Source organism: Procambarus clarkii, chromosome 21, assembly GCF_040958095.1.
Source record: "Procambarus clarkii isolate CNS0578487 chromosome 21, FALCON_Pclarkii_2.0, whole genome shotgun sequence".
Taxonomy (NCBI): Eukaryota; Metazoa; Arthropoda; class Malacostraca; order Decapoda; family Cambaridae; genus Procambarus; species Procambarus clarkii.
The window spans coordinates 35,176,341-35,196,819 of record NC_091170.1 but is presented as its reverse complement, the minus strand read 5'-3'; positions in this window follow the sequence as shown (position 1 = coordinate 35,196,819).

The window sequence follows — 20,479 nt, the reverse complement described above, 5'->3', positions numbered from 1 at the left end:
TCCTCATCACAGCTCCTTCGGATCTCTCTTATTAAACTGTTTACAAGTTTCGAAACGTCACAACCCAAGGTTAGTATTGATATTCACAACCTTGAATTGTATTGGAGCTTATGAACTGTGTAATAAATGTAAACAAAGCCGCCATGATTAAGGCAAGATATACAGGTTTCGTGAGTGGTTACATGAACATTTGAAGAGTCCTGCTGGTCCTGGACACAACACTTACCCAAGAGTCCTGTGTTTACAACTCAACTGAGAGACAAATTGTTGGAACACCTGGCATTCGTCTCGACACAAACTCAATCATAAGTCAGAAATGTTATCATAATAAAAAACCCAACAACACGGAATAGCTCTTGCAAAAAATATAAGCAAAATTAATTTTATACAAAAAATAATTATAATATCCCATCATATTGAATACATATGTGCATTACATTAATGCTGTCTCTCTCCACACTACCAGGGGAATACTTGGTCCCTGTCCCTTCACCTGTGTCTCACTCTACACTACCAGGGAAGTACTTGGTCCCTGTCCCTTCACCTGTGTCTCACTCCACACTACCAGGGAAGTACTTGGTCCCTGTCCCTTCACCTGTGTCTCACTCCACACTACCAGGGAAGTACACTTGGCCCTCTGTCCCATCACCTGTGTCTCACTCTACACTACCAGGGGAGTACTTGGTCCCTGTCCCATCAGCTGTGTCTCACTCCACACTACCAGGGGAGTACTTGGTCCCTGTCCCATCACCTGTGTCTCACTCTACACTACCAGGGGAGTACTTGGTCCCTGTCCCATCAGCTGTGTCTCACTCCACACTACCAGGGGAGTACTTGGTCCCTGTCCCATCACCTGTGTCTCACTCTACACTACCAGGGGAGTACTTGGTCCCTGTCCCATCAGCTGTGTCTCACTCCACACTACCAGGGGAGTACTTGGTCCCTGTCCCATCAGCTGTGTCTCTCTCCACACTACCAGGGGAGTACTTGGTCCCTGTCCCATCAGCTGTGTCTCACTCCACGCTACCAGGGGAGTACTTGGTCCCTGTCCCATCAGCTGTGTCTCACTCCACGCTACCAGGGGAGTACTTGGTCCCTGTCCCATCAGCTGTGTCTCACTCCACACTACCAGGGGAGTACTTGGTCTCTGTCCCTTCACCTGTGTCTCACTCCACACTACCAGGGGAGTACTTGGTCCCTGTCCCATCACCTGTCTCACTCCACACTACCCGGGGGGGAGTACTTGGTCCGTGCCTCCATCATGGGGTGCCAGGCTCCACCACGAGTGCCTACTGGTCATTACACTGCTCTAAGACACTGCCGCAGTTAACGACGTTACTGTAGTTTGTGTCACAATCAGTAAGGCTTTCACAGGAACATCACAGGACTCACAACTAACCTTGTTTTACATCTGTCAAAAATGCTGGAGTAACGATAATTTACGATATTTTCTGAAATGACAATGATAATAAAAATTGATACACATTTTTATAATGCCTGTTTTATGATTAATAAAAATAACGAGGCGTTGTACTTTTTGCACAAGACAGATAAAAGTGCATTTGAATGGCTTGAAATACTTGAGCAACTAATATTTTAGCAAATCTAAAATAAACAGTGAGCAAACACCGTTTTCCTTATTTATTTATACCTATAATAGGAACACACAACTCCACGCGATGATTATAGGGGATACGAACCCTCGATCATATTATTGTTTGCCTACGTTTCCAATCATCATTGTGAGGTCGTTGTTCCTAGGGCCAACTACCGCCTCCTGCACCACACAGCGGCAGGTAAATAGGGTGAGAGGTACCCCCACACACGTGTACTAGTGGCAGAAGTGGTCCCCATCGAGATAAATATGTACAACAGCTGTGAGAGACAGGTGATGTGTGCGGATAAGGTACACGTGTGCTGGCCGGGGCCCCCTGGTGGTGTTTAATTGAAGGGCCCCCTGCTCGTGTACACTACCGGGGCCCCTGCTGGTGTTCAAAGGCTCCCTTCTATTAGAGATACCAGGATAACAGGTATCCAAAGGTATCCAAAGGCCAGGTATGCAAAAGGCCCCTTCCCCAAAGGGGGCCTTTGGAGATCCCAGTCGGTAAACATACCCCCCCTGGTATGTTTACTGGCTGTGGCCCTGCTGGTGTACACTACCGGAGGGGGGGGGGGGCTGGTGGTTTGTATACTAACGAGGTCCGGGATGCGTGTCTCGTAACTTTGTCTCAGTATATATATATATATATATATACTTATATTAACCATGTATGACATTAGCATGCACCAGTCCTCCAACAATGAGGCTCCCAGATGTGGTGGCAACACAAGGGATAATCTGAACACAGCTAGGCGTTAATCTATTCATGTATTTATATACAATGTTAGACAATCTTTACACCAGCCCACAGCACAGCCTAGTGTCACAAATCGTGATTTCAGAGACTTCGGTAAGGGAGACTAAATGAATTGTGGGGTTCAGTCCCTGAGCCCATTATGTGCCTCTGTAACCCTTTCTACTACCGCCCACAAGATGGGTATGGGGTGCATAATAAATGAACTCAACTAACTAACAGAGACTTCCATAAATTCTCTCGCAAATTATCAGCTAATGTTAGTTACTCATAATACTCACGATCCGCTCATAACTTTATCGAGGACACCTGCCCGGTACTGGGTGGGCGCGTGTGTGTGTGTGTAGAGCAACCAGCTTGAACGTGTGGAAACTATCTCAGCTCAGCGAGGCCATCTTGGGTCCTAACCCCTCTGCCTCGTTTGTCCTCTTAAAAATAACGTTGTTTTTGGCCGTTTACCAGTATGACCAGTATTTTCCAATTTACACGTGGAAAATATTAGAGGGGCTGGTCCCAAACCTGCACACAGAAATAACATCACATGAGACCAGAAGACATGGCAGGATGTGCAGAATACCCCCGTTGAAAAGCGGAGGTGCAACAGGTACTCTGAGAGAGAACTCTATCAACATCAGAGACCCGAGACTGTTCAACACGCTTCCGCTACACATAAGGGGCATAACTGGCAATCCCCTCACAGTGTTCAAGATGTAACGGGGGGTGGGGGAAATAACTCTAGTCCATTATTCCACCCCCCAGTTAACTAACGAGGCCGGGGGAAACAGCTCTCTCTAGTCCGTTATCCCGTCCCCAGTTAGCTAACTATTCTAGAGCACTCCCAGAGTTCCTAAGGCAACCTCTCTCGTTCAACACCTTGTAACCTAGGTATTTGACTACCTAGGTGCTAAGACTACAAGGCGCCGAGACTTGATCAGTTACCCGAAACTCTAGAGAGAACTCTAGAATACAGAATCATTGCCACAAAACGTATAAGAGAAAGCGAAAGGAAAGAAATGAATAGTGAAGTAATTAGTGAGGGTTTGGGGTGAGAGGCAGAGAGGTGGGAGGAGCGAGAAGGGTCATTAGCTGAAAGTGAGAGTTTAGAGAGGGGTGGAGGGAGAGGTGTAGATAGGTAGAAGTAGAAGAATAGATAGTAGAAGTAGAAGAGTAGATAGTAGAAGACGAAATGCTGCCACCATCCATTCTAGATCATCACATACAAGACAAGGAATGGAACTTGTTTGTATCACAATATTCTCAAAAGATGTTATCATGAGTTCATTATTAGTATGTTCCCTCTGTACCATGTATCAACTCCAAACATGTACTCATTAATATCTTGAATCTAGTAACCACCGAGGCTTTCTCACCTCAACTCAAAGTTCTAGGGAACAAAGTTAAACACAATTTAAATAATAAATTCATAATTATATTTCACATGAAGTATCATAATTTAGCAATTCAATTAAAATGTTAAAGATTAAATATTCAAAGTGAGTCATCATCCAAGAATTCGAGAACCCTACAACTTGACTGCCCCTGATCATCACACAACATATGTAAACACGACCAAGTCACCTTAATGTTCACTCACCGAGGACTGAGTCTAAGTTGAATAGAGAGGGGGGGGGGGGTCTGTAGCTTGACAGAGACTGTCTCGCCCCTGCCGGCCGACAGCCTCCCTGCTAGGGACGTCTTCTCTGCTCTGCTGGCTCGTCTGCTGTTCTGTCTCTTAATGCTTAATGCTCTCCGAGTATATATTGGGGATCCTAGTATTAACACCGCCCACAAGTAGATAGCCTCCGGCACTACCAAGCCACTCCTTAAACGTCGGCATGATTGAAGGCTACCAGACTACAATTATAAGCTTAGCGGAAGCAAGGTGAAATTCTCATGATCTGACCTCAGGTCACTTGAGGTCATTAACGCTTTGAGGTGTGAGATCTCAGGCCGACAAACTGGCGCCTCTCAGATCCTTGTCTGTGACTCATGTACTCTATGTATGGATTAAACTAAACCAAACACTTTTACAGTGTTACATCTCCCCTTCTCCCCGAAATAAAGTTTTTGCAACACTGCTAAAACAAGCTAGCTGTGTGCAACAACTTTATTAACGAAAAAAAAAAATACATCCTAGCTAAACAAATATACATCATCCTACTCTAAAAAATGAAATATATAGACAGACGTCCATTGTCTCTGGCTGGGCGACGTCACTGCTTGGTCTTGTAGATAATCCTGTACCACATTTCTTCAACACAACTGCCTCCGTCGCTTCTCCGTCGTTAACGCAAAACAACCCTTGGTCAACCCGAAAGCCGTTACTACTTGAACTGCGCACAGGACCGTGGAATTCGGTTGTCCCAGCTGATCTGTAATTGGCCCTACGTCAGTCACCATGAGAGACGTATATTGGGGTTCTTCACAGCTATAGGGACTTCAAGTTTCGAGACCTTCATATAGTTGCCAACAGTAGAAATCCCATCCTACTCTTCTTCCTCCCTGTTGCTCCAGCACGCCTCCTTCAGAGAGCTACTTCTGACAGCCACATCAAGTCCGCACGACACAGGAAGAATCACTCAACAGAGCAACATGCTTGCAGGAGGGGCGGCCAGTTAAGGCAAACGATCCTGTCTTGCAATTACGCTCCATGCAATGATGCTGACACCAGCAAGGGACACTAGGCATCGTGTCTCACTCAGCTTGTCTTATCTTCTTCTTCTCTCTTCTTTCTTCTCTCTTCTTTCTTCTCTCTTCTTTCTTCTCTCTTCCTCCTCCCATGGGTCTTTGACAAGCGACCTGGGGTCCATTGGGGGTCTGTCCGTCCTGGGGTCCATCCTGGGTAGACCGATGTTGGTGGGACAGACTGGAGTCGTTGTTGCTCCTCTTCCATCTTTACTGGGTCGTCTGGGTTCGTCTGCAGAACGACCTGGGGTCCACTGGGGGTCCGTCCGTCTTGGGGTCCACTGGGGTCCGTCCGTCTTGGGGTCCAATGGGTAGACCAATGTTGACCGACCGAGAGGGCTGCACCTTGGGGTCCCCTAGGGTGGTGGTGGTGGTGGAGCCATGACCTCCAGGTAGTGGGCTGGTCGTGGTGGTGGTGATAAACGCCCGTGAGTATGGTACACAGCAGCCGTCTCCCTCTTCTGTATGTGCGTCTCTCCTCTCTTCTGGCTCCCACCTGTGGATGAACAGAAAGGCGAAAATACCGTGCTCCCAAAGTATTGTGTGACCCTGTAGTTTGTATAGGGTTTACACAGTCCAGTTATACCGCTCTCCTCCTGGCAACAACTACACTTAAATTTTTTAAATAATCCAATTAACACTGAATGATACTGACTTGGTGGAACATAAGACAGTAACAGAGGAAAGTTTAGAGAAGAGAGAATAAGGTCATCACTACTTTTAACTTGCCACTAAACGAATCTCCACAAAAATATCAATACTATTAGACCAAACACTAGCCTAACTTAACTGTACCGTTCTTAATCTTACGTACTTAAATATCCATTACTCCCACCCTTAACCTACAGCCACCTACGTGACCCAGAGTGTTTCCCTAGCTTCTCCGCCGGTCAACAACTCCAAACTGTTGGCACTCCTGTGACTAGACTATCTAACGTCGAGCGTCCCCAACGTGAAGTCTACTGACATACTATGCCTCCCCCTAGTATGCTGTACAATACCAGTACACCTCGGGTTATTGCGTTCAAATGGAGTAAAACAGTCGATCGCAATAATCTGAGCAGAACCGCTACTTAAAAACTACACCTGCCACTCCCCACTGACCTGGAGACCAGCGGTGGCTGGGTGTCCCCGTGGGACATGCGAGGTCACCTGTCACACTCAGGTGAGCTCCACTACCAACACCGCTAAGTTCCCAAATCGCCAAATCTTATCACTAACATAAAAACTACACACGCAAGTTCTGGTGAACATTCCCTGAACTTCACAAAACTCACAAAATCACTAAACACAACATCAGAGAATCACTATCTCCTAACCTGAAAAAAGCTCGCTAAATCGCGAATAATAAACACCTGTCAAGATCTCCCTGATAGCGCCTGAGCGACAAAAAGACACGTAGGACTGAACAATGTTAAAAGAACACCAACTACCTACAACATTGTTCAACACCGCTGCCAACATTGTAAGGGGGGGTGGGGGAAATAACTCTATCTAGTCCATTATTCCACCCCCCAGTTAACTAACGAGGCCGGGGGAAACAGCTCTCTCTAGTCCGTTATCCCGTCCCCAGTTAGCTAACTATTCTAGAGCACTCCCAGAGTTCCTAAGGCAACCTCTCTCGTTCAACACCTTGTAACCTAGGTATTTGACTACCTAGGTGCTAAGACTACAAGGCGCCGAGACTTGATCAGTTACCCGAAACTCTAGAGAGAACTCTAGAATACAGAATCATTGCCACAAAACGTATAAGAGAAAGCGAAAGGAAAGAAATGAATAGTGAAGTAATTAGTGAGGGTTTGGGGTGAGAGGCAGAGAGGTGGAAGGAGCGAGAAGGGTCATTAGCTGAAAGTGAGAGTTTAGAGAGGGGTGGAGGGAGAGGTGTAGATAGGTAGAAGTAGAAGAATAGATAGTAGAAGTAGAAGAGTAGATAGTAGAAGACGAAATGCTGCCACCATCCATTCTAGATCATCACATACAAGACAAGGAATGGAACTTGTCTGTATCACAATATTCTCAAAAGATGTTATCATGAGTTCATTATTAGTATGTTCCCTCTGTACCATGTATCAACTCCAAACATGTACTCATTAATATCTTGAATCTAGTAACCACCGAGGCTTTCTCACCTCAACTCAAAGCTCTAGGGAACAAAGTTAAACACAATTTAAATAATAAATTCATAATTATATTTCACATGAAGTATCATAATTTAGCAATTCAATTAAAATGTTAAAGATTAAATATTCAAAGTGAGTCATCATCCAAGAATTCGAGAACCCTACAACTTGACTGCCCCTGATCATCACACAACATATGTAAACACGACCAAGTCACCTTAATGTTCACTCACCGAGGACTGAGTCTAAGTTGAATAGAGAGGGGGGGGGGGTCTGTAGCTTGACAGAGACTGTCTCGCCCCTGCCGGCCGACAGCCTCCCTGCTAGGGACGTCTTCTCTGCTCTGCTGGCTCGTCTGCTGTTCTGTCTCTTAATGCTTAATGCTCTCCGAGTATATATTGGGGATCCTAGTACTAACTCCGCCCACAAGTAGATAGCCTCCGGCACTACCAAGCCACTCCTTAAACGTCGGCATGATTGAAGGCTACCAGACTACAATTATAAGCTTAGCGGAAGCAAGGTGAAATTCTCATGATCTGACCTCAGGTCACTTGAGGTCATTAACGCTTTGAGGTGTGAGATCTCAGGCCGACAAACTGGCACCTCTCAGATCCTTGTCTGTGACTCATGTACTCTATGTATGTATTAAACTAAACCAAACACTTTTACAGTGTTACAAAGAGAGAACTGGATAAGCACCTCCAAAGGATACCTGATCAACCAGGCTGTGACTCATACGTCAGGCTGCGAGCAGCCGCGTCCAACAGCCTGGTTGATCAGTCCAGCAACCAGGAGGCCTGGTCGACGACTGGGCCGCTAAGCCCCGGAAGCACCTCAAGGTAAGATATGGCCGAAAGTGGACGTAATTTGAAAATGAAAAAATAAAATAAAATAAATTTGGGATTTTTTTCAACAACAGTAAGTTAAGGGTCCTCTGATAGGTTAGATGGGCAGGAAATTTTCATAAAGTTTCAAAACGTTATGAAAAACGTTTGAAAGTTTCCTCTTCTAATCTTACCGATTAGGCCGGACGACTCAAACAGAAAACGGGACAATACGTCACTTTTGTGAGTCGATTTCATTTCAAATTACGTCCAAATTTGGCCATAGTGCGCATACGAGCCAAAAGTGACGTTATTTTTAAGAGGACGGGTTGCGTTTGATGTCCTATACAGCACTGACCCTGCCACTTGCTGGCGTCAGTATTTATTCAATTCCTCAAACCACATCGGGTTTCATGCCGCTGTCTAAGTCTCATACGTTCCGAAATGTCCCTTCCGGTCACTTCAGCACCGTTCCATTTTAAAACAAACGTATTTTATATGAGGGGCCTCGTAGCCTGGTGGATAGCGCGCAGGACTCGTAATTCAGTGGCGCGGGTTCGATTCCCGCACGAGGCAGAAACAAATGGGAAAAGCTTTTTTCACCCTGAATGCCCCTGTTACCTAGCAGTAAATAGGTACCTGGGTGTTAGTCAGCTGTCACGGGCTGCTTCCTGGGGGTGGAGGCCTGGTCAAGAACCGGGCCGCGGGGACACTAAAGCCCCGAAATCAACTCAAGATAACCTCAAGATAATCCTCACCCACCAGAGGAGCCAAAACAGAAAACGGACCATACTCGCCAATCACACCTACAAACTCCTGTATACTACATATATATATATATATATATATATATATATATATATATATATATATATATATATATATATATATATATGTATATATATATATATATATATATATATATATATATATATATATATATATATATATGTATATATATATATATATATATATATATATATATATATATATATATATATATATATATATATATATATATATATATATATATATATATATATATATATATTGTTCTTATCTATGATTATTGTTACCAAAACTTACGTAACAATAAAACGTTACAATGGAAATCTTACACTTTGGTTTATTTATGAATTCTTATGGAAAAAAAGTTATATACCATGAATTTCAAGTTAGGAAGTCAAACATCAGAGAGACTGATCTATTCAGTCCATCTTCCTGTCTTGATGGAACATATATGAAGGATGAGAACTATAGTACACATACCGACGTACAACGCAATTGGAAAGTAGAAAATCGGTACTATTGAATTTGGACGAACCGGAAACGATTTTCTACTTATGTTGCAAAACAAACCTTCCTAGACCCAATACACGCTATCTGAGGCTTAATATAGTACATATGTGTACACATATGTGTACACGTGCCTCGGAATATTTAAGTTTGTTTTTAGCTTCATTTTTTTTCGAATTCTATAAAGTGAAGACTACAAAAGTCTACTATCTAATTGCTTAGTACGTTGATGTTAGTACTATGGTGCCCATAGTTACAAAAAGTACTGTCTAAACAGGAGGATGATTTGCCATATTGTACTGTTGGTAAATTGCTACAGATCAACAAATACCTTAGACACCCGCCCAGTACAACACCACAGTCCACCACGCCGCCACCACACCACCACAACACCTGATATCTCCCTCATCTAACACCTGTAGTATGGTTGAGATCCGACAGATAATCAGTAAACATCTGACTTCACTGCCTGTACTTTTGTGACACACCTGGCTGGCGCTAAGAGTCGCTCAGCACAGCTCCCAATGTGAAAGATCACTTGGATCACAATATATTTAATGCCCTTTCTGTGTGTGTTTTATTTCTCATTGTTATTATTGCGTTCATCTCGTATATGTAAACAAACAATCAGCATGATAAACAACTCTCATGCATTTCCTTTTTGTGCTTCCGGCAGCGATAAGGAGTCGTGTTGGTGGTCGTTGTTCAGTGTTAAATGTTGTCGTTCAGGTGGTGGATCATGTGTTGGTGGATCACGGGTTGGAGGATCACATGTCACTCTGTTCTAATCACTTCTTATACAGCACCAGTTCCAGTGATTAACAAAACTAGTGTATTAAATGCTCGTTAACCTCAACCACGAAAGTTTGGGTGAAAGATTCTCTCTTCCAGGACCGTCTGCCACTCGCCCGTGCTGTCTCCACTACGTGCAGCCAGCACGTAAATGGAGCACGTATTTGTAAATTACAAATATGAATAGGACCTATAAGGATCTGTTTGCCCACCACAACACCATTACCGCCCACCGCAAGACCCACCACAACACCACCAACCACCACAACACCACCAACCACCACAACACCACCACTCACTACAACACCACCAACCACCACAACACCACCAACCACCACAACACCACCACTCACTACAACACCACCAACCACCACAAGACCCACCACAACACCACCACCCACCACAACACCACCACAACACCACCAACCACCACAACACCACCACCCACCACAACACCACCACAACACCACCAACCACCACAACACCACCACAACACCACCAACCACCACAACACCACCACCCACCACCACCCACCACAACACCACCACAACACCACCAACCACCACAACACCACCACAACAACTACCACAACCACCACAACACCACCAACCACTACAACACCCACCACAACACCACCAATTACCACAACACTACCACAACACCAGCCACCACAACACCACCACATTCTGCACTTATTTTCCAAACTGCAGTAATAACTACACGTCATCTGCACCACGTCGCTACAAATTATGCCTTGGACGACACCTGCAGCATAGATGGTTCCGATGTGTACACACGCACACACGCACACGCGCGCACGCAAGAGAGTGAACGGAGATAGAGAAGAGACACTTAACTACAAACCAACATCACTGACAAGCTGTTTGTTTGTTGTTTGTTTTAGATTCAGCTACTCGGAACAAAAGTTCCAAGTAGCACAGGCTATGGTGAGCCCATGGTTTACTGATCACCTGCAAAGTACCTGAAAGAATAATCAGGTTTAGATTAGTTACACAGGGTAATCATGCCTAACAAGCCTTCTGAAGTTCTATGATAACAAGAATAAGGCAGGACAGGGAAGGATGGGTAGATTGCATATTTCTGGACTGCCCAAAAAGCTTTTGACACAGTACCGCATAAGAGATTACTACACAAACTTCAGAGACAGGCGGAAGCAAGCGGAGAAGCCCTGAAATGGGTAAGGACTCTCCTAACAGGCAGGAGCCAGAGAGTAACATTAATTTGTTTATATATTTATTTTTTATTTATATATACAAGAGTTCTTATAGTCTTGTACGGCCACTAACACGCATAGCGTTTCGGGCAAGTCCTTAATCCTAATTTTCCCCGGAATACGACCCGCCAAATCATTTAAGAACCAGGTATCAATTTTACTGTTGGGTTAAATAGTGGCAACAGTTAACGATTTGCGCCCAGTCAATCCTCCGCAGCCAGGATACGAACCCAGGATAATGCGCTTGCGAAACGTCAAGCGAGTGTCCTACCACTACGCCATGGGGACCACCAAGTGCCCGTCCCCAAGTTAAAGGGGGAAAAGTGGGACAGGCGAACAGTAACATATGGAGTACCTCAAGGATCGGCACTGGGACCACTTACATTTTTGATATACGTAAAGGACCTGTCTTTATTTAGTTACATCTTATATGTCTATGTTTTCAGACGACGCAAAATTAGTGAGACGAGTTGTGACGGATGAGGATTGTTGGATCCTCCAAGAGGACTTGAACAAGTTGCAGAGATGGTCGGAAAAATGACTACTAGAGCTCAACACAGGCAAGTGTAAAGTGATGGAACAGGCAACAAGAAACAGGAGGCCAATGTGACAGTACACGATGAAGGGAAACTACCAACCTGTAACGACTCGAGAAAGAGACCAGGGAGTGGACGAAGCACCAAACCTAACTGCCGAGGCACATATAAGTAGGATAGTCAGCAGCGTACTCTACGCTTGCAAAAGTTAGAACATCGTTCAAGTTCACAATCGCCTTGAGAATGGTCCAGGATGGACCGAAACGTCGTCGTCCCTTCACCTTCTAGTGTGTGGTCTAGTCAACTTAGAACATCGTTTAGGAACCTAACTAATGAAGCATGCAGAACGCTTAACATCGCCTTCTTGAGACCAGTCTCAGAGTATGCCGCGCCAGCATGGAGTCCCCACCTAAGAAACACATAAGGAAACTGGAAAACGTTCAGAAGTTTGCGACGAGGTTCGTCCCAGAGTTACGAGGGATGGGGTGTGAAGAGCGCCTGAAGGAACTGACACTAGAAAAAAGAGGGGAGAGGAGGGGATATGATAGACACGTATAAAATACTCAGGGGAATTGACAGAGTGGAAATAGACGAAATGATCACACGGAATACTAACAGATCAAGGGGACATGGGTGGAAGGTAGAAACTCAGATGAGTCACAGAGAAGTTAGGACGTTTTCTTTTAGCGTGAGAGTAGTGGACAAATGGAATGCACTTAAGGAGCAGGTTGTGGAAGCCAACTCTATTCATAATTTTAAAACTAGGTATGATAGGGAAGAAGGACAGGAGTCATTGCTGTAGACAACCGATGGCTCGAAAGGCGGGATCCAAGAGTCAATGCTCGATCCTGCATACACAAATAGGTGAGTATACACACACACACACACACACACACACACACACACACACACACACACACACACACACACACACACACACACACACACACACACACACACACACACACACACACACACACACACACACAGGGGGCCCTGATAGCTGAGTGGACAGCGCTCTGAACTCGTATTCCAAGGGCCCGGGTTCGATCCCGGGTGATGGCAGAAACAAAATGGGCAGAGTTTTTTTCACCCTGTTACCTAGCAATAAATGGGTACCTGGGAGTTAGACAGCTGTTATGGGCTGCTTCCTGTATTCACCTAGTTGTGCTTGTGGGGGTTGAGCTCTGCTCTTTCGGCCCGTCTCTTAACGGTCAATCAACTGGTGTACAGGTTCCTGAGCCTATTAGGCTCTATCATATCTACACTTGAAGCTGTGTATGGAATCAGCCTCCACCACCTAATGCATTCCATTTGTCTACTACTCTGACACGGAAAAAATTCTTTCTAACGTCTCTATGGCTCATTTGGGCACTCAGTTTCCACCTGTGTCCCCTAGTGCGTGTGCCCCTTGTGTTAAAAAGTCTGTCTTTATCTATCCTATCAATTCCTCTGAGAATCTTGTACGTGGTGATCATGTCCCCTTTAACTCTTTTGTCTCCCAGTGACGTGAGGTTTAATTCCCGTAGTCTCTCCTCGTAGCTCATACACCTCAGTTCGGGCACTAATCTGGTGGCAAAACTTTGAACCTTTTCCAGTTTAGTCTGATGTTTGACTAGATATGGACTCCATGCTAGACCCGCATACTCCAGGATTGGTCTGACATATGTGGTATATAATGTTCTGAAAGATTTCTTACACAAGTTTCTAAAGGCCATTCCTATGTTAGTCAACCTGGCATATGCCGCTGATGTTATCCTCTTGATAACCCTTGATAACGCTGTGTTTACGAGTTGTTTACTAGTTGTGTTTTGCAGGGGTTGAGCTTTTGCTCTTTCGGCCCGCCTCTCAACTGTCAATCAACTGTTTACTAACTACTTTTTTTTTTCCACACCACACACACACACCCCAGGAAGCAGCCCGTGACAGCTGACTAACTCCCAGGTACCTATTTACTGCTAGGTAACAGGGGCACTTAAGGTGAAAGAAACTTTGCCCATTTGTTTCTGCCTCGTGCGGGAATCGAACCCGCGCCACAGAATTACGAGTCCTGCGCGCTATCCACCAGGCTACGAGGCCATGTGTGTGTGTGCGTGTGTGTGTGTGTGTGTGTGTGTGTGTGTGTGTGTGTGTGTGTGTGTGTGTGTGTGTGTGTGTGTGTGTGTGTGTGTGTGTGTGTGTGTGTGTGTGTGGAAAAAATTAGTTAGTTAGTAGTTAGTAACAGTTAATTGATTGACAGTTGAGAGGCAGGCCGCAAGAGCAGAGCTGAACCCTCGAAAGCTCAACTAGGTGAATACAACTAGGTGAATGCACACACACAGGTGCTCCAGTGGATAAGGGAGTATCTAAGCAACAGGAAACGGCGAGTAACTGTGAAGGGGGGAAAACATCAGATTGGCGAGATTTCACCAGCGGAGTCCCACAGGGCTCAGTACTTGGACCCATTCTGTTTCTAATATATGTAAACGATCTTCCAGAGGGTATAGACTCATTCCTCTCAATGTTTACTGGCGATGCAAAAATTATGAGAATAATCCGTCTCCGTGGTGTAGTGGTAAGAACAGTCTCCGTGGTATAGTGGTAAGACACTCGCCTGGCGTTCCGCGAGCGCTATGTCATGGGTTCGTATCCTGGCCGGGGAGGATTTACTGGGCGCAATTCCTTAGCTGTAGCCTCTGTTTAACGCAACAGTAAAATGTGTACTTGGATGAAAAAACGATTCTTCGCGGCGGGGATCGTATTCCAGGGACTTGCCCGAAACGCTACGCGTACTAGTGGCTGTACAAGAATGTAACAACTCTTGTATATATATAAAAATAAGAACAAAAAATCAAGACAGATGAAGATAGACAGAGACTACGGGACGACCTGGACAAACTGGAGGAATGGTCTAGAAAATGGCTACTAAACTTCAACTCGGGAAAGTGTAAAGTAATGAAATTAGGCGAAAGGAGCAGGAGGCTGAACACAAGGTACCATCTGGGAGGTGAAATCTGCAAGAGTCAAACAGAGAGAAAGATTTGGGGGTTGATATCACACCGAACCTGTCCCCAGAGGCCCACATAAAAAAGACATCATCAGCGACATATGCTAGACTGACCAACATAAGAACTGCCTTATGCACCAGTTATGTAAGACCAATCCTGGAGTATGCAGCTCCAGCCTGGAGTCCAGACCCGGTTAAACACAAGACAGAGTTAGAGAAGATTTAGAGGTATGCCACCAGACTCGTAGAACTGAGAGGTATGAGCTTCGAGGAAAGGCTAAGGGAACTGAACCTCACGTCCATGGAAAACAGAAGAGTAAGGGGAGACATGATAACGACCTACAAAATTCTCAGGGAAATTGACAGGGTAGACAAAAGCAAACTTTTTAGCACGGGTGGAACACGAACAAGGGGACACAGGTGGAAACTTAGTACTCAAATGAGCCACAGAGATATTAGAAAGAATTTTTTCAGTGTCAGAGTAGTTAACAAATGGAATGCATTAGGAAGTAATGTGGTGGAGGCTGACTCCATACACAGTTTCAAATGTAGATATGATAGAGCCTAATAGGTTCAGCAATCTGTACATCAGTTGATTGACGGTTGAGATGCGGGACCAAAGAGCCAGAGCTCAACCCCCGCAAGCCCAACTAGGTGAGTACACACACACACACACACACACACACACACACACACACACACACACACACACACACACACACACACACACACGTACACAGACCGTGTGAGCACGGAGAGCAGGTGCGAGCCGTCCCCACTTAACACTGAAGGTTTCACTCAATACCCCGAGACAGAGAGGGCCAGAGGCAGGGAGGCTGCCGCTCTTGGGAGCAGGTTAGCGCTCGTCCCGGCCCCCCACAGGCCCGCGTGAAGGAGCACGCGCCTCGTTCACACTGTAGAAGCCAACACAAGTCAAAATACCGTTGAAGGCAACAGATGGAAACACTGAGTGTTCCCGAAATGAAAAGTGCATTGTGTGTACACTGTAGGACTTTGGTGGATAGTGCATGGCTCTATTGAACATTTCAGGACCTTGGTGATTAATATAGAGCTACGGTGAACAGTGCAGGGCTCTTTTTGAGCATTGCTTATATATCTATGTACATTTAGATAGGGATGTCCGGTGCACAATACTGGTATACGCTGGGTGGTGATGACCTGTGCACAATACTAGTGTACGCTGGGTGGTGATGACCTGTGCACAATACTAGTGTACGCTGGGTGATGATGACCTGTGCTCAATACTGGTGTATGTTGGGTGGTGATGACCTGTGCACAATACTGGTGTACGCTGGGTGGTGATGACTTGTGCACAATACTAGTGTACACTGGGTGGTGATGACTTGTGCACAATACTAGTGTACGCTGGGTGGTGATGACTCGTGCACAATACTGGTGTACACTGGGTGGTGATGACCTGTGCTCAATACTGGTGTATGTTGGGTGGTGATGACCTGTGCACAATACTGGTGTATGTTGGGTGGTGATGACCTGTGCACAATACTGGTGTACACTGGGTGGTGAGGACTTGTGCACAATACTAGTGTACGCTGGGTGGTGATGACTCGTGCACAATACTAGTGTACACTGGGTGGTGATGACTTGTGCACAATACTAGTGTACGCTGGGTGGTGATGACCTGTGCACAATACTAGTGTACGCTGGGTGGTGATGACTTGTGCTCAATACTAGTGTACGCTGGGTGGTGATGACCTGAGCTCAGTACTAGTGTACACTGTGGGTAATGATGACCTGTGCTCAATACTAGTGTACGCTGGGTGGTGATGACCTGTGCTCAGTACTAGTGTACACTGGGTGGTGATGACCTGTGCACAATACTAGTTAGTGTACACTGGGGGTAATGATGACCTGTGCTCAATACACCTCGCTCGAGTCACTGAGCATTGCTCAGTGTCTCGAGTGACCCTATTTTATTGACGCATCAGACATTTATTACTGATCGGTTTGAGTAAATTTATTATTAGTTGGAGCAAACGATAGTTTACAGGTTGAGAAAAAACTTAATTTCCCATTGGAGCAACAACAATGACTGTGTCAAATTATATATATTATACAATTAGGATGATGTGAGTATTTAAAGGAGAAATAATATAAACTAATCATGCCACGAAGTTAAGGAAATATTCACTCCCTCAGCGTTTTACATCAAACAGATTTTGGGGTTAGCATAGATTAACCTCAAGAAAAATTTACAAGTGGGCCCTTTGTGTATATAACATACCCCTGTACACTAGGGCCTCGTAGCCTGGTGGATAGCGCGCAGGACTCGTAATTCTGTGGCGCGGGTTCGATTCCCGCACGAGGCAGAAACAAATGGGCAAAGTTTCTTTCACCCTGAATGCCCCTGTTACCTAGCAGTAAAATAGGTACCTGGGTGTTAGTCAGCTGTCACGGGCTGCTTCCTGGGGGTGGAGGCCTGGTCGAGGACCGGGCCGCGGGGACACTAAAGCCCCGAAATCATCTCAAGATAACCTCAAGATACCCCTAGATGCTCTCCGGAACATTTTACTGGAATCTCTGTACCTAGTAGTTTTTAGTTTAACATTGTTGGGTTTAACAACTAGAAACACATTTTAGTCGTATCCTAGGGAGGTTCCCGTTTTCCTTGGTCGCAGAGTTACAGTGAAGGCCATGACAGGACGCTGCCCTCACAGTATCACCGTCAATGATAGTCTTACACCTACAGATTGTGCATTGACCATTAAGTGTGTGACTAGTGAGGGCCGCCCTTAACTATACTCGGGTCTCTGGGCACTAGTGAGGGCCGCCCTTAACTATACTCGGGTCTCTGGTCACTACTAAGGGCCGCCCTTATCTATACTCGGGTCTCTGGTCCCTACTAAGGGACGCCCTTAACTATACTCGGGTCTCTGGTCACTACTAAGGGCCGCCCTTATCTATACTCGGGTCTCTGGTCACTACTAAGGGCCGCCCTTAACTATACTCGGGTCTCTGGTCACTACTAAGGGCCGCCCTTATCTATACTCGGGTCTCTGGTCACTACTAAGGGCCGCCCTTAACTATACACGGGTCTCTGGTCACTAGTGATGGCCGCCCAAAGCAATCTACGCAAGCAAAACTATGGGTATGGGATTATGGGCGTTTCCACGGCTCTCCATCAGGTCTAAGTTCTTTCTCATTTACAGATAAATAATTCCGGAAGTTTCAGATACGCACCCAAGACGGAAGACAAACCTCAAAAGGAGATCAGCATCATCAACACTATTTTAATATGAAACGTAAGATGTTTTATTTTCCTTTGTAATTAAAGCAGTGCCTCTTCACACGTAGCCTAAATTCCAAAATTGCAATACCATAATTATGTATTCTCAAACCGATATTATTTAATAATAATATTATTGCCTTCTATACGTGTTTTTGTAATGTATATATATATATATATATATATATATATATATATATATATATATATATATATATATATATATATATATATATATATATATATGTCGTACCTAGTAGCCAGAACTCACTTCTCAGCCTACTATTCAAGGCCCGATTTGCCTAATAAGCCAAGTTTTCCTGAATTAATATAGTTACTATAATTTTTTTCTTATGAAATGATAAACCAACCCTTTTCTCTATGTATGAGGTCAATTTTTTTTTATTGGAGTTAAAATTAACGTAGATATATGACCGAACCTAACCAACCCTACCTAACCTAACCTAACCTATATTTATAGGTAAGGTTAGGTTAGGTAGCCAAAAAAAGCTAGGTTAGGTTAGGTTAGGTAGGTTAGGTAGACGAAAAAACATTAATTCATGAAAACTTGGCTTATTAGGCAAATTTGGCCTTGAATAGTAGGCTGAGAAGTGCGTTCTGGCTATTAGGTACGACATATATATATATATATATATATATATATATATATATATATATATATATATATATATATATATATATATATATATATATATATATATATATGTCGTACCTAGTAGCCAGAACTCACTTTTTGGCCTACTATTCAAGGCCCGATTTGCCTAATAAGCCAAGTTTTCCTGAATTAATATATTTTTTTCTAATTTTTTTCTTATGAAATGATAAAGCTACCCATTTCATTATGTATGAGGTCAATTTTTTTTATTGGAGTTAAAATTAACGTAGATATATGACCGAACGTAACCAACCCTACCTAACCTAACCTAACCTATCTTTATAGGTTAGGTTTGGTTAGGTAGCCGAAAAAGTTAGGTTAGGTTAGGTTAGGTAGGTTAGGTAGTCGAAAAACAATTAATTCATGAAAACTTGGCTTATTAGGCAAATCGGGCCTTGCATAGTAGGCTGAGAAGTGCGTTCTGGCTACTAGGTACGACATATATATATATATATATATATATATATATACAACCCGTCCTTGCAAATTCGTATAGTCAATATTGACTTATTAGTTACGTGCATAGGTGACATACTAAACATAATAGTTTCCCTTGAAAAGCTTCGTAGAAAACACCGACCTTACCTAACCTACTTAGTATGTTAAAATAAGCATCTTATAGCTTCGTAATTACAATTGTTACTTAACCTATTATAGGTATAGGTTAGGTAATAATTGTAATTACGAAGCAATAAGATGCTTATCTTAACATACTAAGTAGGTTAGGTAAGGTCGGTGTTTTCTATGAATCTTTTCAAGGGAAACTATTATGTTAAGTATGTCACCTATGCACATATTTAATAAGTCAATATTGACTATACGAATTTGCGAGGACGGGTTGATATATATGTATAACATTATATTTATTTTGAGAAGTATATTTATATATATATACACACACACACACACACACTTGGGCAGCAGGTGTTCGTTTGAGCATATTTGGTTATATATGACCGCGTTGCTGTCGTTATTCATCTTATAGTTATAGGCTTTCCATGCTTCTAACTATTTTCTTACTCTCGGGATTAATTAAGAAGAACAATCAAGTTACCGGAATTCATGGCAAAGAAACTCTAATGATTATCGAAAGGTATATTTTCTACAACGTTTCGTTCCACTTTGGAACATCATCATGTAATGAATGAATATACAAGGTGCAAATTTATCTTCAAGTTCAAGTTCAAGTATGTTTATTGAGATAAGCAATAAATACATCTCAAAGGGATAGAGTAGCTTAGGCTATTTCTACCCCCCCTGTTTTTTTTTTATCTTAAATACACGCGTGAACGATGTAGAGTTGTATGTTTTAAGTAAAGTAATCACACACAGATGAAGAAATAGGGAAATAATTGAATTGAAATAAGTTTATTTAGATATAAATACACACAAAGGGATGAGATAGCTCAAGCTATTTTCACCCCGTTCAGTACAACGAGATCATATATATATATATATATATATATATATATATATATATATATATATATATATATATATATATATATATATATATATATATATATATATATATATATATATATATATATATATATATATATAAAATCGAACATTCGGTGTGATAAACATATACATTTCTTCCTTCACACATGCAGTATGTTACCAGACGTACACACAAATACTGTTATGACTAGGTGCACAGATACTCAGGGGAAATAATGGGGGATTAATGCCACTCAAGCAATGGATA